This window comes from Mustela erminea, chromosome 1, assembly GCF_009829155.1.
Source record: "Mustela erminea isolate mMusErm1 chromosome 1, mMusErm1.Pri, whole genome shotgun sequence".
Classification (NCBI taxonomy): domain Eukaryota; kingdom Metazoa; phylum Chordata; class Mammalia; order Carnivora; family Mustelidae; genus Mustela; species Mustela erminea.
Window position 1 is genome coordinate 150,613,635 of NC_045614.1, and position 26,400 is coordinate 150,640,034.

At 36.5% G+C, this 26,400-nt stretch overlaps 1 protein-coding gene across 4 annotated transcripts in view; it reads left to right on the forward strand.

Annotated features, from left to right (window-relative positions):
* Positions 1-26,400, forward strand: part of SLC9A9 (solute carrier family 9 member A9) — a 675,208-nt gene that overhangs the window by 308,743 nt on the left and 340,065 nt on the right. The window lies entirely within an intron of this gene.

Genomic DNA, 26,400 nt, shown 5'->3' on the forward strand with positions numbered 1-26,400 from the left:
TTCTCAGAGCAGATGTAATGTGTTATCAGAACACACACATCTTTAAAACCTCATGTGATATGTGAAACTAATGGAACTTCAACTAAATGCTAATGTAATTTTCCCTTGATCCTGGAAGAATTTTCTTTTTGAGATGGGAAGTAGTGCTCTTTCCTCACCTCCCCTTTAGACACTTGCCATTTATATTTAATAAATGCCACTTTGGTGGCTTTCAGTATGTCAGAGGTCTCTTCTTGGTTTTAGATTAAGACCAACATTTTGGGCAACTGTCAAATACCCCAAAGGAAAATAGCTATCTGACAATTAAATGTGACTATAGGACTCAATTCAGGGTGTTAATCACTTCAAATGCATTTGAAAATGTATTATGAAGTAACAAAAGATGTTTAAAAGCCTAATCTCAGAGTAGGAAACAACAGAACAGCACTACTCTTCTTCTACCAACTCACATTTCTTAAGGCTTCCAACCAAAGTTGCCAGTAAATTCAGCAACTTTTAAGCAAGGTCTTCAAATAAACTTGTATTTCACCTGGCCCTGAGAGGAGGCTTTCCTGTATTAAAGGAAAATATTGGTGAGTGGAAACTGAGAGCAAAAGCCATTGCAGGTTCATAAATGCTAACGGAGGCTTTTAAAGAAAACACCAAGAACGATTAATTAGGACATCAGGAATCTCTGTCCAAGAAATAGGAGTATTAAAGGAACATTTGAAGTAAAAGTTGTTTAAATCTGCTGAGTCCCTCATTTTTGCCTCCTGGGCTGCCAAGTTGTAAAAGGCCAAGCAAAATGAAACCACTAAAGCACAAGTGAGCTTGGGAAAGAGTCACAGAGCTACAACCAGGGGAGAGTTTGGCCTTTCCACTTTCAGCACCATCATTCATAGTAGTTTCCCACTAAAAATAGACTCCAATGATGAAGGTTGATGCTGTTGTGTATAGACCTCAGGGGCATTTGAAACAGTCTATTTATTATCTATTCAGGTCAATACATGATTATTATGGCAGTGCCTTTTCTCTCACCTACTCATATATTGCATGACTTAAGAAGTGTTTCCCACCGTGGCAGGATTTCTTCCTTACTAGGGACAAGACACTTGTCATTCTAGCCAAAATCCTATGTTTTCTAAATTTGGCAATTGAGGTGTCATAGAGTGACCCCAAAGAGTTCCACCTTTAAAGTAAAAGGAAAACTAAATTAGAAATAGTTGGCGTGGAAACTTCCACACATTCAAACTCTAGGCTCTTTCTTCTACCTGGTGCATCTGGACCCCACTGGCCTCTTCCTGAGCTCTACTGAAGGTGTGTACCTGCACCATCCTGGATCTGCACTATCTGTTCTCCAGCGCCATCTGTGGCTGGCCACATCCTCCACCCTGTGCAGTTTTCCACGATGTTGTACCCTTCACTTTGCTCACTTGCTTATGTTCTTTTTAAACTTAGTTTCCAGCACACGTGCCAATCTTTTTATATACCTATTTACATACACACATATTCCCTCCTTTTTATGCACCGTCACCAGATTCTTTAATCCAACTACCTTCTTGCTTCCTTAGAAAAGCCCTATTTAAAGTTTCGCATGACTTTCAGACCAGAAGTTCAAACGTTTGTCTCTTCACTTTCCTCTTCCTTCATGTGAAACTGTACATAGCACCCAGACACAACTCTCTGCCTGGTAACTCGTGCTTTACCTGCACAGAGTTCACTCCTCCTCAGCTTGTTTCTGCCTAATCAGGTCTTTCACCACCTCAGTCTCCGTCTGGAACCATTAGCCCACATGTTAAGTCCCTAATCTAGCCCTGCATGAACCTTTATCAATTCCCTTCCAGCATAGCAGGGCAATCTTGGGATTACACTTGTATTTGCCTTTTCTTTTTTTTAAGATAGTAACTTTTTGAACACAGAGTCTATATGATTGCAATGCATATTAAAAGAAAAAATGAGGGGTGCCTGGGGCGCTCAGTTGGTTAAACATCTGACTCTTGGTTTTGGCTCAGGTCATGTGATGTCATGGTTCAAGGGATGGAGCCTTACATTAGACTGTGTTCCCAGTGGGGAGTCTGCCTGTGGATTGTCTCCCTCTGCCCCTCCCCCTACTCATGCACATGCTCATGCAGGCACATGCATGCTCTCCTTCCCTCTCCCTAAAATAAATAAATACATCTTCTAGAAAAAAGAACAAATGAAATCCCTTTTGTGTTCTCCTCTTCTTAGTTCTATCTTTGTATAGTTTTGAAGTTTAAGCATAGTGATAAAGCTCTTCTTGTATCATGGAAAAGAAAAGTTATGCTCTTTGATATGAGATCAAGTTTAATGAAGAACTCAGATCATCAACTGCTATGGCCCTTCGTACTACCTCCAGAGCTCCTTTGGGATGGCCACACAATGTCATTTACATTCCCATCTTCATCATTAGATATTCCTGTTTAATATTTCAGTTTTAGTATTTTTTAAATTTTAATTGTTAGTATTGTGACAATACTGTGTTCCAGCATTTCATTCAAATACATAGTAATTTAGCCACATTTTAGATTAAATCAACTTTTCTGTGCTAGTCTAAGAAGCCAATGGGAAACTATGATACTTTTTTTAGGTTAAATGTGCTCTGAGTTTCAGACAACTAACATATAATCGAATTTGATGACCACAATTCTTATATATGACAGCAGGTGGTAGATGGTATCCCTATGGCCTAAAATGATCCAGAATTTTTCACTTTAAAATGAAAGTAACTTTATTTAACAAAAAAATTGAAATTAGCTTGTCTTTCTCTGACCCATACTGTGTCATTTTAAGTATGTAGGGAATGCCATGCCCAAACATGTAGAATGTATATTGGTTCATAAACGAATGAATTCCACATGATGGCTTTGCATTTCTAAAGACTGTTTAATAGGCTATGAAGGAAGGAAAAAGACATTGAAGAGGTCTTGAAGGACGTGTGTTTTTGAATCCTGAACAAAGATATTACTTTCAGAGGCAATATGGTGGAGTACGAAGAGTCCTAGATTTAAGTCAAAAGAGCTGGTGTCAGGATTGCTGTGGATTAACTGTGCAGTTATTACAGTTGACAGAAAACCAACACAAACTGTTGTAAGCAAAAAGGGAATTTGTGTTGGCTGATGTGACTGAATAACAGGAGTAGAAATGGCAGCAAAGGACTCACTGAAATGAGGAGGAACTCTTTTTTTCCTCAGCTTCTTCAAGGTTAGCTTCCCTCCCTGGTCCCAAGCTGGCTGCCAACATCTCTGAGGGCTGTACCTTCCTTCAGGAGAATGAAGAAAGCATCTTTGTTCCATTATTCCCAGTCCAAATCTTAGTCCACTTTACAGATTATAATGCCATTTCACACCCACTGTGGCCAGGGGAATGATCTGCATTCATTAGCTCAGGTCTAAGTCACATGCTTCACGGTTTTAAGAATGTACTTATTTTCAAATAATAATAATAATAATAATAATGTACTCATTTTCACTTGAAGCATATATACTAATCCTGGGGAGAGGTGGGATATTGCGCAGAGTGATATTGCCACAAAAAAGAAGTGGATGTGGGACAGAAACAAAACACAACCAAACCTAGAACACCACAACAGTGACTGTACATGGTTATAAACTCTCTGTACTTATTTCTTTACCTGTGAAATATAAGAACAGTTGTTCTATATACATTACAAAATTATTCTGAGCAATAAATAAAGCAATATAGTTGGACTCTATAATCTTTAAAATCAATGTGATCTATGCTATATAAGGATGCATATAATTTATATAACCATTTATATCAATATCTTTCATTCTACTTACAAAGATCTCTTTGCCTTCATTAAAATGACTAAGGATAGACCTGCTTCTAGTGAAGCATTCTTTTATAAATATGGCATTTTATGATCCAAGGAATAATAGAGAATAACCATTTTCACATGTGATTTCCCCCATTAAGAATGAAGCACTTAGTTAAGGCATACTGTCTAAAGTTGATAAATCAAGAAATGGAGGTTGAAATATATTACTTAAAGTTATAAAGTCACTCACAACCAAAATTGATAATACTCCTGGGAGTGAGTTAGAAGAGGGGAGAGAGAAAGGAAGGGATAAGTTAACTCAAATGTCACATTGCTCATAATAATAAACCAATATATACTATGTCGATTTGAAAAATTAAGAAAGGGAGGTATATCCATATTATTTGGTCATACGACAGTCATCAGAAGAACAAAAAACCTAAATAGTTAAAGGAGATTCTTTTGCTTTGTAGAACTCTGATTTATACAAAGGGGGGAAATGTAATATACTCTTTATTTTGTGTCTTCTTATACTGTTTGAATGTTTGCATTTGTAGTATCTATTTGTATCTATTTAAAGTGTTCTTTAGGTGATTAAGATATCATAAGCAGAAACTAGAAAAGAAAAGACAATTTTTTTAATGGCAGCAGAGTCCCGCAACCCTACCAAGCCAGAGTCACTACAAACAAATGATGAAGAATAAACCAATGAAAGCAGTTTCAACACACATGTTGATAAGTTGATGGTCTTTATAATGCACATGATGAATTGTTAATCACCTTAATACACCAAAAGAACTAGTTATGTTACTTTATGTAAATTACTTAACGTCCCTGTGTCTAGACGTCTTGTTTATAAAAGAGGGCTGGTAAAAGCACTCACCTCATTAGGCGAGATTGAACATAAAACACCTAAGATAGGGCCTGACACATAATACTCAATAAGAATTAGATATTAGCTGCTGATATTACTGCCATTATCAGAGACCAATAAGGAAAAAAGTAAACATGGCAGAAAAATGGGCAAAGGAAATAAGCAGGTAATGAACAGAGGAAATACAAATGACCAGTAATACTGCTAGATAAGATCAGCTTCACTATTGACGAAATAAAACAAATTATTTTTTGATAAGCAAATCTTCAAATGTCCAGAAGTCATGAAAGAACAGGCATACTTCAGGTAAATTGGAATTTGAGGAAGTGGGAACCCTTCTACATACTGGTGAAAGAGAAAACCAAGGGAACTTTTACAAAGGCAATTGGCATTACTTGTTAAGAATTATGAGAGTATGTTAATCCTCTGATCCACCTATTGCATTTTTAGAAATTTATCCTAAGAAGTAACTAAGGGCTTATGTAACTTTCTCCATGGAGATGAATGCATTGATTTGCACAAGAAATTGTACATAAGTTACTAGTTGGTTGAATAAATTATAACACATTAATATCATGTAAACCTTATGCAGTCATTTGAAAAATGATATACAAAAATGCATTCATGTGAAAAGATATTCACATTTTTAAGGAAAGTAAGAAATTTTAAAATGTTATATACAGTAAGACCTATTTTGGTTAAAAAATCACAGCCAAGGGGCGCCTGGATGGCTCAGTGGGTTAAAGCCTCTGCCTTCGGCTCAGGTCATGATCCCAGTGTCTTGGGATAGAGCCCCGCATCGGGCTCTCTGCTCGGCAGGTGGCCTGCTTCCTCCTCTCTCTCTGCCCTGCCTCTCTGCCTACTTGTGATCTCTGTCTGTCAAATAAATAAATAAAATCTTAAAAAAAAAAAAAAAACACAGCCAGATTTGTGTCAATCTGTGAGCATATATATAATTATAACGTATTATAAATAAAATTTGTATACAAATTCAAAGAGGTAGGATCATAGGTGATTTTCATTTTCTTCTTTTGGCATATATATATATATTTATTTATTTATTTATTTGAAATAATTAAGCTACTTATGATCCACTCTGGTCCAAAGAATCCCCCATGAACATACTTAAAAATAGGCAATCTTCACTTAAATACAGATTCTAGGGCACCTGGGTCACTCAGTCAGTTAAGCATCCAACTCTTGATTTCAGCTCAGGTCATGATCTCACGCACTCAGTGGGGAGTCTGCTTCAAGATTCTTTCTCTGTACCCCTGTCTCCCCTCACCTAAAATAAATAAGTAAACCTTTAAAAGAAATAAAATAAATACAGATTCTATAAAGGTTTAAGTCTAAAATTTTTTCTACCCATGAACGAGCAGAAAGAGGTTGTTGAGTGTTCTCAGCCATTTATCTGCAAAACAGAAATATTGCCAATATTGTATTGAATGATCTACTTGTGAAATAATTCCACAATGTACAGATGCCTCCAGATTTTCTTAGAGCTAAAAGAAAAACCCCATTAAACAGCTGGCCCTTGGATGACAATAAATACACACTAGGTGCCTTTGTTCCCTTATAAGCAAATGCTTCTAAGGAAATTCAATGTAGATCATCAAAAAGTAGGGAGAAATAGAGCACTAATTTTCTTTTTTTAAATAAGAGTGTTATGCTGCTTAGAGGTTCTTACTGGAAAATGTCATTTAAAGTGTGATACTGGTGAATGCTTGGCACTTAGAGTGACTGACATTTTTAAAGACCACACTTTTTATATCCCATGCATCTTAGGCAAAATTTAACATGGAAGTTAATGGGATGGCTGTGAAACTCAAAGAACCATGTGACTAAGGAGAATCGAGACATCTATCATGCACCCATTCAATAAAAATGTTCTGAGCATCTGTATGTACCAGATATTATGCTGAGCGTTGATGATATAGATGGATAGGTATAGTCACTCGTCCTTGCCTTCAACAGCCCCTCACTAAAATAGGCAAACAGTAGCTTGTAACTATTTAATTTAATATGTGCACAAACCTTGCTCTAAAAATCACCCCAGAAAGTAGTTATGTAGGGTTGGTATATAAACATATATCACTAAAGAAATTCATTATTTCTCTTGGTACCATCTTCTCTAGATTGCAGGCTCCTTGAAGGCAAGTTCTATCTTTCTCCATCCCCTACAACACACAGTTAATTATTTGGAAGGTTCTTAAATAATTACTGAAGGAGCAAGTAAGTATACCTTTTCAGATGAAGGTAGAGCCATTTTACTAATCCTCTCATTAAAATCTACTCCAGAGGATGGATGTTTAACATTCTTTATACTGCTTCTTCTGAATATTTGAAAAGCTTGTTAGCTACCTTCATTAACTCAACTTCCTCTCCCATTTGACCCGTAGTTGTATACACAGAGGTGATAAAAAGGTGTCTCCTTTTGATGAGAATAAACCAAAACTGTTATCACAACCAGAAAGTATATTTCTCACGAATCTGCTTAACTTAAAAACAAGTTTCTTCTATCTTGACACATCTTTCTGAAGGTAATTCACTTTGATATTTGCCTTGGAAACTGATCATCAGCATGAAACACATTTATTTTGATGCCTGTCTAGATACTGCTGTGATATATAATTAAAAAAAAAAAGTTAAGGCCTTTTTTGCCAAGAACTCCTTGTTCTGGCAGTCAATTCCATGCTGACTTCATTTTTTGGACACCAGGTGGCGTCACCTAGCAGGAATGGGCGGGCTCCTGGCATCCTGAAGAAGTGGCTAGGAGGCAGAGCTCAGCTGACCTCCAGCTTTAAGTCTGAAAGCCAGTGCTTGCTACCCACACACCTGCTTGCTCCTGTGGCTGTTTCTTTTTTTCTTATTCCTGATCCCTGGTTCCTGTTTCCTGGCTATGACACGGGCATCTTTCTACACTAGCTCCTGTTCAGATTACTGGGAAGTGACCTTGGTTTATCCTGTGACTCTCTCTTCCTTGTCTCTCGGATTAGATACAATGTTCACTCACTGCTTCTCCAGAAATCAGCCTCATGACTTAGAACTTCCTTCACTTAGTGTCAAGCCATGCATGACAAATTGATCTACCAAAAATAAAGAAATAGAAGAAATCCATATTGCTGCTTTCTTATCTTAATTCCATTGTACTTTAATTCATTGGTGTATTAGTCAGATGTAAGTGACAGAAATCCAATTCAAATTAGCTTAGGCAAAAAGAATTCATTGGCCTCTTCAGCAGGGGCTGGGTTAAGTCTGGGCAAGCCAGGTTTCAGGGATTCAAAGATGTTTATTTTTTCTTTTCTATTTTCTATTCTTTCCTTTTCCTTTCTTGGTTCTGAATTCCTCTTAGTGCTAGCCTCACTCTTTCCTGGTATAAATACATGACTTATTCTAACAAACAGAAGAGGGTGGCTAATGGCATCTCCAGACACATATTGTTCTATTTCAAAGTAACATTTCATACTCTCAATATTTGCATGTCAAACACAGAGAAGGATTCGGATTGGCTCTGCTTTTATCAGAAGATCACCCCAAGGCCAATCACATTGTATTTCAAGGGAATTAATGATGATTGGCCAGATATGAATCATTTCTCCATCCTTGTGGCCAGTGGCATGGAATCTATAATTAGAAGAAAGTGACTGGAGGGCAGGTATAATGGGCATCCCAGAATAGTAACTATGGTATTTCATGATAATAAAATATTCAGAACATGGTGGATTAGAATAAAGAAGATAGGCCATATGCCTTATAAACTGAAAGAAATGCTTTGTTTGAAAAGGCAAAAAATTCTTTTCTAAATGTAGAGTTGATTTTTAAGAAAAGAAAAGGAAATTCCCAAGTGTGGGAAACAAGAGAGAAATCACCTCCTGTGGGAAGCTACCACTGTCAGTGGCCATAGGATTTTGTGTAGGATATAGACCCAGAGGTTTTGGAGTTGGAGTCTTAATTCCATGTGGAAGTGATGGAAGTCAAATCTTTTTGAATAAAGCCTGGAGTCCAAAGTGCCCCCTCAGTCACATGGACTCTGTTCACCAGCCTTAAGGAATCATGAGGAAACTTGCCATCTAAGTGAAATTTGAATCACAATCCCTTATCTTGCAGTTGTGACAGAGGAAATAGAAGCCAATAAATTAATACAAAAGTTTTCAGTACTATTGAAATGACTGCCCCAGTCTCATTTCTCTTTTCTTACTTCCAAATATGCTAAACTGCTTTGAGCTGAGACTTTCTTAACCCAGGCACATGAAGTCCCACAGGGGGGAAAAAAAAAACAAAACCACAATTTTTCCTGAAAATAAGCTCATGGTAAGAGTTTGCAGGCCACAAAGGGGAAAAAAATCCACCATAAAGAAAGGCCAGGAAATAAACAAAAAAGTAAATCAGAAGAACAAGAACCTTACAGGACTAAACAAAAGTTTCAAAAATCTGAGAACAATTAACTATGACCCTGCCATTGCACTCCTGGGTATTTACCCCAAAGATACAAATGTTGTGAAAAGAAGGGCCATCTGTACCCCAATGTTTATAGCAGCAACGGCCACGGTCACCAAACTATGGAAAGAACCAAGATGCCCTTCAACGGACGAATGGATAAGGAAGATGTGGTCCATATACACTATGGAGTATTATGCTTCCATCAGAAAGGACGAATACCCAACTTTTGTAGCAACATGGACTGGACTGGAAGAGATTATGCTGAATGAAATAAGTCAAGCAGAGAGAGTCAATTATCATATGGTTTCACTTATTTGTGGAGCATAACAAATAGCATGGAGAACAAGGGGTGTTAGAGAGGAGAATGGAGTTGGGAGAAATTGGAAGGGGAGGTGAACCATGAGAGACTATGGACTCTGAAAAACAATCTGAGGGGTTTGAAGTGGCGGGGGGCGTGGGAGGTTGGGGTACCGGGTGGTGGGTATTATGGAGGGCACGGATTGCATGGAGCACTCGGTGTGGTGGAAAAATAATGGATACTGTTTTTCTGAAAATAAATAAATTAATTTATTTTAAAATTAGCATATTAAAAATGATGGAAGAAATCAGAGAAAGACAATTATCATATGATCTCTCTGATATAAGAAATTTGAGAGGCAGGGTCAGGGGTTTGGAGGGTAGGGAAGGAAAAAATGAAACAAGATGGGATCAGGAGGGAGACAAACCATAAGAGACTCTTAATCTCACAAAACAAACTGAGAGTTGCTGGGGAGTAGGTGGGTAGGGATAGCGTGGGTGGGTTATGGACGTTGGGCCTCGAGGGTATGTGCTATGGTGAGTGCTGTGAAATGTATAAGCCTTAGGATTCACAGACCTGTGACCCTGGGGCTAGTAACACACTATATGTTAATAGAAATAACTTTAAAAATAAAAAAATGACCGAAGAGATAAATGGAGAAGCAGGGAAAATATGAAAGAATAACAATAAGAAACAAAAACTTTTCAGAAAGAAAAATGTGGATATTGGCTTTAAAGACTGAATGACAAAATGTCCTATTAAATCCCACTAGTGGGTCACCAGGGTGGCTCAGTGGGTTAAGCCTCTGCCTTCGGCTCAGGTCATGATCCCGGGATCCTGGGATCGAGCCCCACATTGGGCTCTCTGCTCAGCAGGGAGCCTCTTTCCTCCCCTCACTCTCTGCCTGCCTCTCTGCCTACTAGTGATCTCTGCCTGTCAAATAAATAAATAAAATCTTTAAAAAAAAATAAAAAAATAAAAATAAATAAATAAATCCAGCTGGTGACCCAGAAGATAAAGTTGGTCAATGATCCAGAAGGCAGTACAGATTTAAAAATATAAAAAGTTGGCTAAGAAAAAAAAATAAAATAAAATAAAAAATAAAAAAAAAAAAGTTGGCTAAGAGACACGGAGGGTAGCATGGAACTTTTCAGAATACCACAATAAGAATTTGAAAAGGAGACACTAGAGAGAATTAATTTTTGACAATATTTAATGAGATAATAGATTATAATTTTTCAGAATTGAAGAAAGGAAAACATCACATTATATCCAGAGTTGGATAAATTAAACCTAATTCACACGCAGATATGTTGCAGTGAAACATGAGATTATCAAAGACAAAATGGAAATTTTAAAAGCAAACAGAGAGGAAAGATGGATTACTTACAGTAGAAAACCATTTAGATGGCGTCAGTTTTCTCACTAGTGGTAACAGTAACCAGAGGACAGTGGAATAGTTAAGTACAAATTATAAAGGGAAAATAAACAAAAACCTAAATTCAAAATTCAACTGAAATATCATTCAAGGGAAAGAAAGAAAGAAAGATATGTTCAGGTAGACAGAATATACCACTCAAGGATAATCAGTGATAGAAATAGGAAACTGAACTCAGAAAGAAGTAGGAGACAAGGAGTAATCTAAAAGGAGTAATCTAAAAAAATGAAACAATCAAATTTAATAAGGAATGACTGTGATGATAACTATCATGATTATTAACAGAGAGGGGTAAAATAAGGTGAACCAAGCACTCTTATTATCCTCTACAATATTCAAAAACAGTGGACACTAAATGATGGGGGAGGGAAAGATGATGTTATGTAGAGAAAATGGAGATGACAACACCTGTTTATTAATGTAATCCAATTTTCACTCAAGTACCCATGTTCTTCAGAATGTTTCTCAAAATGGTACAAAAGAGTCTGGCAATAGATTTTAATTTGGATTAGAAATGTTAAAATCAATTCATAGGTAGTATGAAATTCTAGATAATCTTCAATAATTTCAAACTGTGCAAAGGATTCCTATATTTTAGGAAGCTGGTAAATTATCTGCCTTGGAGTTCTTCCATTTTTCTTTAAGATTTTAAGCTCTCACCTTAGTAGAGTAGTGTTTCCAGTTATGGAACTCATCATATTCTCTCTTGAGACTGTCTTTCATCTTTCCCATTGTCTTCCCAGTTTCTCTTACTCTCTATTCTGCTTACCTCATGTTCTCTTATTGTCAGATTTATGGTCTACACTAGGGTGCCATCTGTTCAGTTCTCTCCAGTTCCTTGAAAGCAGTTACCTCCACAGGTGAACAACAGGGGACATTTTCTACCATACAAGTTGTTGATATGCTGTAAGATGTAGATGTCTTAAAAATTTTCCTTTATGTATACAAGTAAGTCTGAACTGATATTCAAGGCAACAAACTAGTTTTGAGAGAATGTTGAAAAATGTTTTTCTGTCTTCTGCTATGTACTGTCATTAAGTCATAAGTAGCTCTTTAATCATTTTAGCCTCTGCTTGAAATTTAACTTTCTACATTGAAAGGTTTGGTGATGTTCTCTAGCCTGAGCCCAGGATGACCAGCCATGTAGTAAGAAAATGACTTGTACTAAGCAAAGCACATCTGAGGCAGAAGTGGACACCAGATTGCTGACATAATAAACACCAAGAAATGACTGACCCAAGGACCAGAATATAGACGCTGGACCAGCTCATTTTCTTTCCATGGTCAAGCTACTTAGGAAACAGAATCATGATTGACTTCTACTTTATTAATTCACCATGGAGAAATACTCTCACTAGAATCTCAAGTACCCCAAATATGATATGATAAAAGCGGTCCTTCCTATAGGCAAACCTGCATATAAAGGCAAAGACTATTTAGAGGGTTGTATGGGGAGCATGGGGACAGGTGACTAATAGATTGATGACTCAGATGTTTATCTGCATCCTTTACATAAACGGTATCTTTTTTTCTGATGGACCTTTAAATTTTGAAATGCATGGCAACTACCCCCAAATCCATACCAACGTTTAGGATAACTTAAAACTACTCATAGTTTGTTAGGATAACTAAAATTTGCTCTCTCCCCTTTACATAAAGCTGGAATGGTCACTTGCAGTGTTTGATTCTGTGATTCTTCTAGATTCTCCCATGACTAATCAATCCTTCTTCTGACTGATACATTGTACTTTTGTCACCATACTTGAATACCATTCGTCTCTATCCTAATGCTCTTTAATATATGGTGGGGGGATTGGTAGTGATTTCCTCTTCTTCTCTATGTTGTGACCAGTGGCATACATTTCCAGGACAGTGGCCTAGTGACAAGGAACAGATCATAACTAGATATCAGGCTCATCTGTAAGAAGCCATCTATAAGAAGAACCAATAATGACTTTAGCCTCCTGGGAGGGTAGATTTCAAGGTTGTTAAACTGGCTCCTATTAATAACATGATCTAAAATACTACACATTAAACTTCTGGGGAGGGAGTTATAAACGTCCTTTAGTGTCTGAAGAAACCTATGGCTCCCACCTAAGGGGCTAGAGCGAAGTGCATCGAAACACAAAGATGAAACTTTATAGTTTCAGGAGCTCTGAGTTAAGATTTTTTTTTGTCCTAAAGCATTATTTCCTCTCCAACGTGTTTAAGCCTCACTTTATTCTGAACAATTGAGATAATGTCTTTTATTTCAGGTGACCAACTCTGAATTTTTTTCCAGGGAACAAGGGGCCAAATCAATATGCAAACATAATTTTGGTGTAAATTAAAAGTACTCTCTTGGCCTAAACAATATAATCTGTTTATATTACTCGGGCTCCATAATGAATTTACATGGCAGGCTTATTGCAAGTTTTATGTGGGCTCTGCCTTACTGGGGCATGTAATGCTTAGGGAATCTGATTAAAACTTTGGGAAGGAGCAGCTGTTCAACTATAGACGGTGAACTCGGGGCCCATTTTTCAGAGCCTGACTGCAAGGTCTGACACCCTCACCAGCTATTGGATGATATATGAACTGTCTTTGAATGCCCAGCTCCTGTGTTAATAGCTTTAAAATATCGGTTGTTTATGAGAAAGAAGTTGGGAGCTCTTATCAATTTTCCTGACCCAGAGGTCCTCAAATACATCTTTTTTTTTTTCATTGCCAGAATGACAGGCAGTGCTGAAGGGAAAAGGAAAAAAAAAAAATTCACCATTTAGTTTATTCTTCATTGGTTAACACTAAGAGTTTCTCATTTCAAAAGATAGTGGAATGCGTGCCAGTGAAATTAAACACATAAAAGCCAGACTACATACTTTCTGGCATCATTCTGTAGTGTCAGAATCATAAGGGAGTTAAATCTGATTTTTCTAAAGATGCTTATTATTTCAAATTGGACATATGGAAGTCAAATGCTGAAGCCTTGTGCCAAATGGCTTACTACCAGAATGGCAATTAAATGGTCAAATATGATTTAAAGTTTAACCCTAATATGTTCAGAAATTTATCTTTTTTTATTTTTAACCCCAACTTCTTCTGCCCATCTTCAGCTGCCTACTTTGTCTTTATGGACATCAGAATATCTTTTAAGTGAATGACTTCTTAGTTATGTGACTGTTGACCATTGAGATTTTTAGGCATTATCTATTGTTCTTATAGCAGTCTACTTCTACCTTTTCATTAGCATGTTTATAAGAAAAATTTATGAAGAGTAGAAAAATATATACATGTATGCATTCAATTTTGTTTTTATTAGTAACTCTGGTAAGTGTTTTGGTGGAAAAATTTTTAATCTAGAACATACCTCATGTGTGAATAGTGTTACTTTTCCATGAAGAAGTGAAGACTGGTCTGGAAGGCTAGATGATGACTCTGTCATTTACTAACTTTATACCATTGAACAAGTCAGTCACCCTCTTCAAGTCTGCTTTCTGATTTCAAGAAGAAAGTAGCTTTAGTGTACGTATCTGTCTAATTTTAAAAAATATAAATCTGATGGGGTGCCTGGCTGGCTCTTTGACTTAGGTCATGATCCCAGGCTTCTGGGATCAAGCCCCGCATCAGGCTCCCTGGTCAGTGGAAGCCTGCTTCTCCCTCTCCACCACTTGTGCTCTCTCTTGCGTGTGCACTCCCTTTCTCTCTCTTAAATAAAACCTTTTAAAAAATTTAAAAGTGAAAAAAAAATAAATCTGTTGGGATTTTAGAAGTGAGATTGTACTAAAAACAGAAATAATGAAAGCAAGTAAGACCAATGTTGTGGGGCACCTGGGTGGCTCAGTCCTTAAGCATCTACCTTGGGCGCAGGTTATGATCCCAGATTCCTGAGATCAAGTCTCTCACCAGGCACTCTGCTCAGCAGGGAGCCTGCTTCTGCCTCTCCCCCAGCTCATGCTTTCGCCCACGCTCTCTATCTCAAATAAATAAATAAATAAATAAATAAAATCTTAAAAAAAGAAAAAAGACCAATGTTGTGAGGAACAAAACTATAGAAAACCAAAACCTAAAACATGTTATTTACTAAGATGGATACAAAAGACTATTTATATCCATAAAACATGGATGAGTCGAAACTTAAAAAGTAAAACCATAGAAATTGAAAATATGAAAATCAAAACAAAATTTTCAATAGGAAAAATGATAGGGTATGATGAGATGATGTGATTGTTTACTTAAAAATATAAGAGACTTGGGGCACCTGGGCTGCTCGATGCATTTAGCATCTGACTTTTGGTTTCGACTGAGGTCCTGATCTCATGACTCACAGGATCGAGCCCCACGCTACAGACTCCGTGCTCAGTAGGAGTCTGCTTGAATATTCTCTCCCTCTGCCCCCTCCCCTCCCTTTTCTCTTTCTCTCTCTCTCTCTTTCAAATGAACAAATATATCTTTAAGAAAAATTAAAGAGACACAAATGGAAAAATACTAGAGAGCTCAGAAATTTGGCTGGACAGAAAATCAACACACAAAAATCGAGAAATTTCCTGAACTTCAGCAACAAGTGATGATAAAATGTAATGGGAAAATTATTTTGTTCACTTTAGCATTTTAAAATCTAAAAGCATTAGAATAGCCCTAAATAACAGACTTGTGAGATATCTGAGAGGACTAATCATAACTTTAGTGAAGAACAAAAAAGACCACCTCAATAAATGAGGGAACCTGCTATGAAATAGGATGGGAAGATTCAATATTGTTAAGTGGTCAGCTTTCCCCCCAAGTAATCTATACCTTCAGTATAATCTCCCTCCTAAAATCCCAACAGATATTTTTAGGATGTTTCTAAAGTTCACATGGAGCTTCTGCTTAAGACAGCAGGATAAATTATTTTACTAGCCTCCCTCAAAATGAGTTAAAATTATGAAAAACATAGAAAAATAGAAACTTTTTATAGCCCATGAAATGGAAATAGCCACAGTTCCAAACCATAAACTATGAAGGATTTAAGCATGAAGTATTGCTGTCAATAATGTGAAATCTTGAACAAGAAATGGAAATATGCCAAGCCAACTTGGTTTCTCTCAGACCAGACAGCAGATCACTTACTGAAAGGACCAACCAATATTCCGTTGTTTAGAGAACAGATAAAATCAGGTAAGCGGGCCAAGGGAGAAATGGGGGAAATAGTCTGACCTTTCAAAATGAAAGATGAGTAGAAATCATGCTGACCCACATTCTAGTTTTCTAGCTAGGACACTGCAGAGCTGATCTGTGCTGGCGGTGAGGGTGGGGACAGCAATTTCCAAATCAAAACGTAATTCATCTGCAATTTATGGTTCTTTTCTCTATGCCGCCTCAATTCGAATGCCATGGACTGCAAAAAAGATGCATTCCCAGCAGAAAGGAAACACATTTGGTGACAGACGCTTAAGACAAATAACTTGTGGCAGTTTTAAAACATGGCCTCCAAATTCTTTGACATTCCTCTCATAGAGAGACGAAGTCTCTACAGGACGCAGAGGAAGCCATGCTGTGCCAGTTTCCAAGCCTAGGCCTTAAGAAATCAGCAACTTCCTCTTCCTGTCCCTTGGGACACTCCCTCTTGGAACCCAGCCACCTTGCTGTGGGATGGTTAAGCTGGTCTGTGGAGACTACTAACTGGGGAGGGAATGATAGCCAGCAAGGCTCCCCAGACAGGTGGGTGATCGATCCATCCTTGAAGCTGACCCTCAATCCATCCCAGCTGGCCCAGCTGATACGAGGTGCCACAGAAACGAGCTGAACCTACAGAGCTCTGCCCAATTTTCAGATATTTGAGCAAAATTTGAGCAAAATAACTGATTATTCATTTAAACCACTAAGTTTTGGGGTGATGTACAACAATAGATAATCAGAACAGATTACTTCAGTCAGCCTCAGCTTATTCAACTTTATTTCATCCCTTAACTTGCATCTCTGTACTATTCTTTGATAAATAATCAGTCTTTTTTAAAGATGGGTAATCATCAAAAAGGAGGGAAGGGAATATGTTCATCAGAACTGCAAAATATATATATTTTTTAATTTAAGTCAAAGAAGAGCCCATAACTCTGAAACAAATTTACCAAAGAACTACAGAAAAGTTTGGACAAAGGAATTCTCCATTATCATGAAGGCCAATATAGATTCTATCTATCTAAATCTATCTATAATTCGGGATATCAAAGTAGAGATAAAATAATCAAGAGAGATTAAAAGTCTGCTGGCAGAACTCAGGAGAAAAACTGAAGAGATTAAAATCACTAAAGATATAAGACACTTTACAAGCAACAAAAATAGAATGAACTCTGAAAACACTGTCAGACATGAAAAACAGACTTTAAATAACACAAAACAAAGTAGAAAAGAACAAAAATGTACTAGTGATTATAAAGATATGATAGAAATGGATAGCAGACATTTGGGTGTTTTTGAAGAAAATATGGAAAATACTTTAAAACCTAAAACAATAGTTCCCTGAAATGATCTAATGTGTGGATTGAAAGACTTAAAGAAGTCACTGGATGTCTAAAAAATTCATTTGGAATCATCAACACCAAGAGATAATCTGGCAGACTTAATGAATTTCAAGTTTAAAGAAAGAATTATGGGGGCATCTAGGCAGAAAATCCAAGTCACTTACAAGAGTAGAAATAATCAGGTTGGCCTTGGACTTGACCATGGTGACATTCAATTTCAGAAGATGGAAAAGCAGCGCATTTTCATTTATGAGGGAAATAATGTGAAGCCAAGCCAAATTGTCCTTCCAATATAAAGGCAACAGACTGGATGTTTTAATAAATAGTGTGGGGCAATGGGAGAAAAAGTTAAATGCCTAATTCACATCATTCCTCAAAAGAAACTCTACATGGGTTTCAGAGCTAAATGTTGAGAAAAAATTATATTAGGAGTTATTTCTATAATTTTGGAATGTTAATGGTCTTCCTAAATAAAATTCAAAATTTAAAAATAATAAAGTAAAAAATTAACCAATATACACAGAATTTTAAAAGGTAACTAATGCCAGAAATAGAATACAAATGACAGACTAGAAGAAAAAAATTACAACATTTTTTACAATTAGCATTTCAAATACATAAAGAACTACAAGTCAATGTAAAAAAATACAATAGAAAATTGGATGAAAGTATGAATAAATAATTTGTAGATCTCTCTGTATGTGTACATATAGAGAATATTTATACTCAAGTAAAATTATGTTTATTTATAAACAAGAAAATGCAAATTAAAATGAGACATTTTTCTTCCATCCAATTAGCAAGATTTAAAGTTTAGTCATGTTTAGATCAGTGCTGGCAAGAATGAAGAAAATCGAGCATTCTCACACACTTTTTGTCCCTATCACCCAAAATTTTAAATGCCCCCAATAAAACTACTTCTAGTGATATACCTCAGTAAATATTTGCTTATGCAGATAAAGATACCTATACAGATACACAGAATATCAGTGGAATGGCAACAAAAATGTTAACAGCCAAAATGTCTACTGATAGGGAATAGATTAAATGCATTGTACTAGATATAAACTAGGGGAAACTTTGGAGCCTTTAAAAAGTTGATGACACAGAAAAATCTCTAAGACATTTTAAGTTACAAAATAATGTTTCTGAAAAATAGATATTGTAAACTGGCATTTATGTAAAAAGTAACATTTGGATATAAATGCATATAAAAATGAGGGAATGTCCTTTATCTTTTATTCTATACACTTTTGCATTGCCTTAATCTGTAATGCAGTTAGTGTATTTTTGTTTTATTTCTGTATTAAAAATGATTTAAGTAATAAATTCCTTCTTAATGGAAATACAAGTATCTCTTTTGCTTACCTATAGAGGTTTTAAGTTGTGTCTGCTGTTATATTCTGGCCTTCTATTGTTGGTAGGTCTCCACTTAATGAATGAATGGATAATGGGAAGATGCTTGTAAAAGGCACATATAAGCACAGGTATCTGTGTCACAGGAAAACCTGATTTTAAATTATGAGAGTGGGCTTTAGGAATGTGTGTGTCTCTGATGCCAGAGTAATTGATTGAAAATTGAAATCTTTGTCCAACCAACCAGCTGCTTCACTGATCATCTAGAGACTTGGTTGGCTATTTCAGAACAGAATAATAGACCTGATAAAGCCCTAATACCCCTGGTCAGAGTTGTGTCCAGGTTTGTGGAAAACTTGTACCAGGTTCCCAAACCATGGGGACAAGTTATCAGACCAGCTAAATACAAGATATATATATTACCCAATATGTAGATTTCCGAAATACAAATGAAATTTTCCTCTACCTTCAAACTAAAATTCCCAATTTGCCATTTTGATTATTTTTTACTGGAAGTTCCAAATTCCTAATCATGTAATAATTTTCAAGAGGTATTAAATTTCAGTACCATATACTTGACTTAGGAAAATACATTTACAAGAGTTACAAGTTATTACTATTGGTGGGGTGGGAGCAGGAGAGTTCTAACTATTTCGGTGGCAGGCAGGTACTGTAAATTTGTGATAGACCAGTATGCAACACAGGAAGAAATGGTGGGACCAGGGGCTAAGTGGAGGGTACATGCCTAAAGTACCTCAGTTTCAGATTTAATTTTAAACAGTGTGATGGCCAAATATAACTGAAGGCAGCTGGTTTGAGACTCCAGGTTTAATTACCATAAACCAACTATTCCATTAGAATCTTATTGTCATTCTCATCTGAGGCTACCCTCATTTTTACCTTTACTCTTTTGTGCTTATTGTTTCATCAGTCAGGAATTCTTTCCCAAGCCTTCTATCTTCAAAAGGTAATTATTTTGCAAAATGGAGACCACATCTTACCTCTCCAATAAACAGCCTCAAGAACCTTCTAACCACCGATCCCCTTCTCTGAATCCCAGGGAAAGCTTTATTTGGAACCATGGACTCCCAGAGTGAGTCAAAGCATAAAGATAAATCAGTTTGGGAGCACCTGGGTGGCTCAGTGGGTTAAAGCCTCTGCTTTTGACTCAGGTCATGATCCCAGGGTCCTGGATCAAGCCCCACATTGAGCTCTCTGCTCAGCAGGGAGCCTGCTTCCCCCTCTTTCTCTCTGCCTGCCTCTCTGCCTACGTGATCTCTGTCTGTCAAATAAATAAATAAATAAATAAACAAATAAATAAATAAATCTTTAAAAGATAAATCAGTTCAGTTGCAGATAGAACTGTCTTCCAATATGACCAGCAGGAGGTCGGTCCACCCAGATCTAGTGATCTTTTGGGAAGGCAGAACAATGAGGAACAGTGAGCTCTTCCTTCTAATCATCTCTTAACTGATTCCCTATATCTTCAAGCGAATGGTCTTGGTCTAAGCTTTGGGAATCAGATAGTTACTAGCAGCCTTGTTTTGTTGGGCCTCCCCAATGCTGAATGGCAAAGTCTTTTGTTTTGTTTTTTATTTTAAGAAACATCTGAATTTATTCCCTAGATTTAAAAATTAAGAGAATTAACATAAAAACCCAGGACTCTTCCTTTTGAAAAAACTGTAAGATGTACTAATATTGTGTTGAAGAGCACCCTTCATTTATATGATAGAAAAAATAAAGACATCTATATATTAGAAAAATAAAACTATCAGAAGGAATTAGTTTTCTCCTCTGCAAATCCCTACTTCTGTTCAATATAAGACATAGTTCTAATTCCATTCGTCATCCTAGTTTCTCTCCTGTGAATGAGTTTGCTTCTATGTTTTCATAAGTGAATTAGAATTTTGGCTCAAATGCAGGGATTATTTTTAATCTCTACTAAATTTTCTTTGGATTTATGCAAGGCACTTGGCCTCTCATCAGAAACTTGGGATTAATATGGAGAACTTAGATGTAAGCAAAATTAAATAATTGGGTATTGATTTAAGTAGCAATAAAAGTTAATATTTCTAGTAGCTTGGCAGAGAGGCCTATTTACAGGCTTATTCTATTTAATATTTTTATCAGTGACTGAGATCTAGGGACAGATCACAGGTTTGTCAAATTTACAATTGATATGAATCAGAGGACAGCAAATGCATTGGATAACAACATACTCAGATTCCAAGAGACAGCAACAGCTGGAGAAATAAACTATTATATGTAGCTAAGGTTAATTTGACATCACTAGTCTCTGAATTATTAATTACCATATCATAATCATCCTATAAGTTTTTGTTTTAGGCTATTAACTGATAAATAATCCTAGGAAAGAGCATTTCCAAAGAAATATACTTAAAGCAAAGTCTGTATTCAAAAAAGACATGGAATATGAATTTATTTTTAAAATATTTTCAAATGAGCAAATTAAAAATTGAGCTGTAAATAAGAATTTCATTGTTTCCTCTGAGAGTTTCATATAATGAACTCAACTCATGACCTGAAAGCCAATCTCAGGTCATTTTCCCCCATGAGCTGCATTATAATTAACACAATAGATATTATCTGATAAATTTCATGGTAATTGTCAAGATAGAAAGAACTTTTCTTAACTTCCGTGATTAGAAGAATAGCTCTGTGCTCCATAAGAATCCCTACTTTTCCCCCAAATAAATGGATGTTCAAAGCAAAAAGAGCATTCACTAGAGTATGAGCTTTAGATCAACACTGAACACTTTTTAAAAGAATATTCATGTTTAATCCTGGGAATTCTAAATACTGTACCCTGATCATTAGCACTTACATGATTTGCAATTATATATTCACTTGTTGACTCATTCATTGTTTATCCTCTTCCATTATTTTGTAAACTTCACAGGGACAGTGACCATGTCTTTTTCAACATTTTGTCATCACTCAGAACAGTTCTTTGCACTAGTAGATGCTCAATATGTATTTATTGAGTGAATAGTTTATAGATCAAATGAGCTACCAAACTTGATTAATGATTGTCCATTAACTGATGAGTTGAGTGGACAGACCATTTATTTCTCAGTGTTTTCCCCAATGTAGTAACTGATTGCAGTCAGTTACATGTGAAGAATACTACCTTTTTCCTTTGATGATATCACCAAAAAGGTGACCTCTTTACATGCAGATGACACAGAGGAAAACAAAAATCATTGTGAATTTACTCAAAAGACATTTAGTTAGTAAAACATGTATAGTGAATCTCCTCTGCTGCTGGTATTTTGTCTGTTTAAACCTTTTTAGCAAAAGAAAAATACTTAGCTGAACTTGATTTATTGATTGATTGTGCAAGAAGAAATTTTGAATATAATAATCTTGAAGAAAAATAAAATAGTTTGACTATGACATTGCAAAGACATATTTGAACGTACTCTTTGGGCCTGCTTAATGTGATCTGTAAAATGAGGGTTGACTAAATGCCTCCTATTTTGTATGATGTAACTGATATCACCAAGGTATGGTTCAGAAAATAATTTCACAGTTCAGAAAATAATTGGCCTAACAGAAATAATCAATTTAAGTGACTCAAAAAGCTCTCTGTATTCCACTATTTTCCATCTCACTAACAATGAGTATTAAAGAGCGAACTATCATGGTATTCCCCCTATCCTTTGATCCTTCCAACCTTCCACCCTTATCCATCTGTTTAGGGAAATATCTTCTGCTTCCTGGATTCTCAAGAGCATGCCACTTCTAAGAGAACACAAACAGAGAATAGTGTTTTCCTAAGAAAGTAGTCTGTAGAAGTGATTAACATATTAAGGGGTAGCCATCAGATAGAATATAGACTACATTGAATTAAATAGATAAAATATATTAAATACAGATATAGTAAATAAATAACGGTCAGTTCTCCTGGCAGTTCAGTTTAGTTGGAGAAGTAAATATTCTTCACCTGAGCTTGTGCATTAACACTTTCTACTAATTTCTTTTTAAATTTGAATATCTATTGAGTGCTCACTATGTTATATACTAAGTGATTTACATACATCATCACATTCAGTCCTCCCAACAACACTATGTAATGGACACTTCTAATCCCCATTTCATTTAAGATGAAAAAACAAAGGTTCAGACTTTTGCCCAAGGCTCCTCAGCGAGAAAATGGCAGAACTCAGTAAAAGAGCCACTGCTCAAGTATTTGGTAAATTTGAAGTAATATAATTAGAATATATGTCAAAAGAAAGAGGTCCTACAAGAGAAGGATCTTCATGCAAATGAACCAAGGGGTCATGTCATGACTTCCAGACATAGGAGCCACTGAAAAGAAGGGTTTCCTCAGCCTCATTGTTGTTCCATGGCCAAAGCACAGCTGTGACAAGGGGTTCAGGGGAAGGGCATGAGGTGACCCAAAGACTGCTTAGTTTGAAGCCCCACCACTGCCACTACCTAATGATCCTGGACAGTTACTTGACTTATTTGGCCTGCGTTGCGGTCATCAACAAAATATAGGTGCAACTTTTGTGAAAACTTAATGAGATGGGCTTCTTGTTAACAGAAAAACACCATGAAAATGCTATTATTTGGCTTCTTCTGTTAACGGAACCAGAGGCTACTGAGATACTGGGAGAGAAAAGGTCATTCTTAGAAGTGTTTCACCTCGGTTCTTCCCTAAACCTCTGGCTATGTGAGTAGCCCTCTGAAGTCAGCTGGAAGTTAGTAGAGATTAGAGAGGACTAGTTTAACCTCTTACCAAAGCTATTGTCCTGCTAAAATAAGGATTTGTATGCCTTTCCTCAGGATTGACACAGCATGACACCACAAGATGAATTTTTATTGGGGACAATGCAAAATATTATATACTAAATAAAAGGTTCTGTAAAGATTTTAATATTTGAAAAAAAAAAAAAAAAAAAGATTTTAATATTTGAATACCGTGTGTGGAAAATGTGTGTGTATTATGTATAAAATGCAAATTTTTGCTAATTTGAAAATCCTGTTTTCATCAGATAAGCATAATGGTTCTGGTTTGCTTCGAGTAAGCTTCCTTTCTAAATATTAGCTCCTGTTTGGAAATGTGTTTTCTTTATTTTTTTCTTCATAGACAAACAAAATTACTTAGAGCATTTATCACAAGCTCTCTCAAATACTGAGTATTGTCTGGGACTTTGCTTCAGAAACTGTAATCTTTGTGGAGTGACAACATTTTCTAGATTTCCTTTTTAACCTCCTTCCTTTTCCTCTTGTCTTCCAGTTACTCCTTGTGGACATTCTTCAACATCTCTCTGTAACATAAATAAATTATAGGGCTTAGAAAATTACCTCAGCAACTCTGATGAATGAATTAGATAGAGGCTTGTGGGTTGTTAAGAAAAAAATCCTTTCTCTCCTGTAGAGATTCTTTTCACTGTTATTATGGACAGGACTGGGGAAGATACCACAATTTTCAAAATGCAGGGTGGCATGGTATGAGTCCCTTTGATGTGTTGCTCCATGGAAACTGCCATTTCTCTTTTCCTCAGAGAAATGGCCTAAAACTTCAATGTCTTTCGTTCTCCATTCAGAGAACACCAGGGCAAAATCTATGGGAAATTCTGTTTACCTGGGGTGTTTTTTTTTCATGTCACGTAATTGTTTTGAGAGAACATCTCCATTTATAAGTGAAAATAGCATTTTAATTCTTTATAGTGATATACTCCTTACTATTAGATGGGAATAGATCCTTATTGCAAGGCTCCTAAGAGGCTTTCCAGCAGGCAAGAAGTGAATCAGGGAGGCTGAGAAGATTGGTTTTTTCCTCCTCTCACCGTGCCAGGTTGGTCCTGAGGCAGCCTCTCTCCCACCATCAAAAACATTATTGGTTTTGGAGTCAGAATTACAAAAGAGGGGGAAGCACGTCAATTTGATACTGTCTTTGAGCCTCTGTGAGCTCTCTATACTTACCTACTAACTTTCCAAATCTGGTATGCCCATTAGACTCCAAGGCTCTTGACAAAGCTATTTCTCCCTTCAAATATCCTGGTGTTCTGCCTCTATTATGCAAAGCCATGACCACTGACCCCATGCTTTTTATAGTGTCTTCCAGAGCTTCTCTGCCCCACTTCAATATTTGTCATTCCTAAAGTTCCTGATGCATAAGCTGTCTTGTTACAGGTTGATGAATAGGCCACACAAAGTAGGGCCTACACTTTCTTGACTTTAGGACTCTGTTGAAAATATCCAAGTGAGTTCAGGAAATGATAGGTGTTGATGTTCTTCCCACACCTTCCAGCAACAACAGTAGTAGCTAGCTTTTTTCAATCTCATATATTCTACTTGTGTCTCGTCCTAGCTGTGCTCTTGGCTGCCATGCAAATATTCCTAATATTCATTTTTTCTTTACCTTCCTTCTGACACAAAGTTAAGTCCTTCCTTAGTCTTTTCCTGGCTTTCAGCAACCTCTAAACTGGCCTCACTGCTTCAGATCTCTCTGTCCGTTAGTCCATTTTTCTTGCTTCTACCAGACTCTTGTCCTTTAAAAGGCCAATCTTGAGAGATCACTGGGCTGTTTCAAACCCTTCGGTGGTTCCTGGCACCTCAGGATCAAGTCCAAACTCCACAACAAGGCATTCCTATATATTCATTAAATCACCCTTACCTTTATCTCCCAGCTTCTTCTGGAATTTGTTAACTTAGATTCCAAAGGGCTGAAGTAGACAGATGAGTGGGATATTCTGGGAGTGGAAGGACAATGGGAAAATGGAGAGCCCATGTCATCTGAAAGAGGGGACTCCTACTTTATTCTAATTCTTGCCATGTAGAAAACAAGATCCAGAATTAATAAAATATCTGATTTTTCAAGGGAAGCTAGGAATCTGGATCTTTTTGTGAAATCTCTTCATTTTTAAAATATTGACAGTATTTCATATTTCTTTTAAATAAACAAAAGGGCAATGTACAGACCAAATAAAACATGCCATTTAGATGAAGTCCATGGATCATCCGTAGATAATCTGCCTCTCTGCCTCTATCTACTCTAATCCAAAGTTCTGAAGTTTTTTCCCTATAAATCATCAGATGATAAATATTTTAGGTTTTACAAGCTCATATGGTCTCTGTGGCAACTATTTAAATCTGTCCTTATAGTATTAAAGCAGCCAAACATTCAAGGTAAACAAATGGACATGCTGTGTTCTGATAAAACTTTATTTATAAAAATAGGTATTAGACGGGATTAGGTCCATGGACTGGCTCTAGTTTGGTGACTACTACCTAATTAAACTAAGGTATCTGTTATTTCTCTATAGACTCCATGTGATGATAAATTCTGTTTCTTTGTCTGAAATGCCATTTCTTCCTTCATCGGCCTGGCATCCATTAAGACTGACTCAAGAGCAACTGGCTGGAAACTATGCTGGATGCCTTCTAAATCCCAGCTGCATTAGAGGTCCTCTGGGCTCCCATTTTTCCTTGAACACTCTTTCTACCTCACTGAACTTTCTGTGTTATTTCTCTGTCTCTCTAACTAGACCCTGATCAGGCAAGCTTTATCTAATATCTAATTTATTGAACAAAAAGAAGTAATTAATATAGTAGATAAGTAAATCTTAGATATCTAATTCAACAATAACAAACAATGAGATTTCTTTTCTTTATCCATATTTAGGGGAGGCTTCATGGAAGGTGTTACTAAAGGTTGTTAGGAGCAGAAGCCAGGCGGAACTGTCAGCCTCCTGGGCCAAGAGTGGG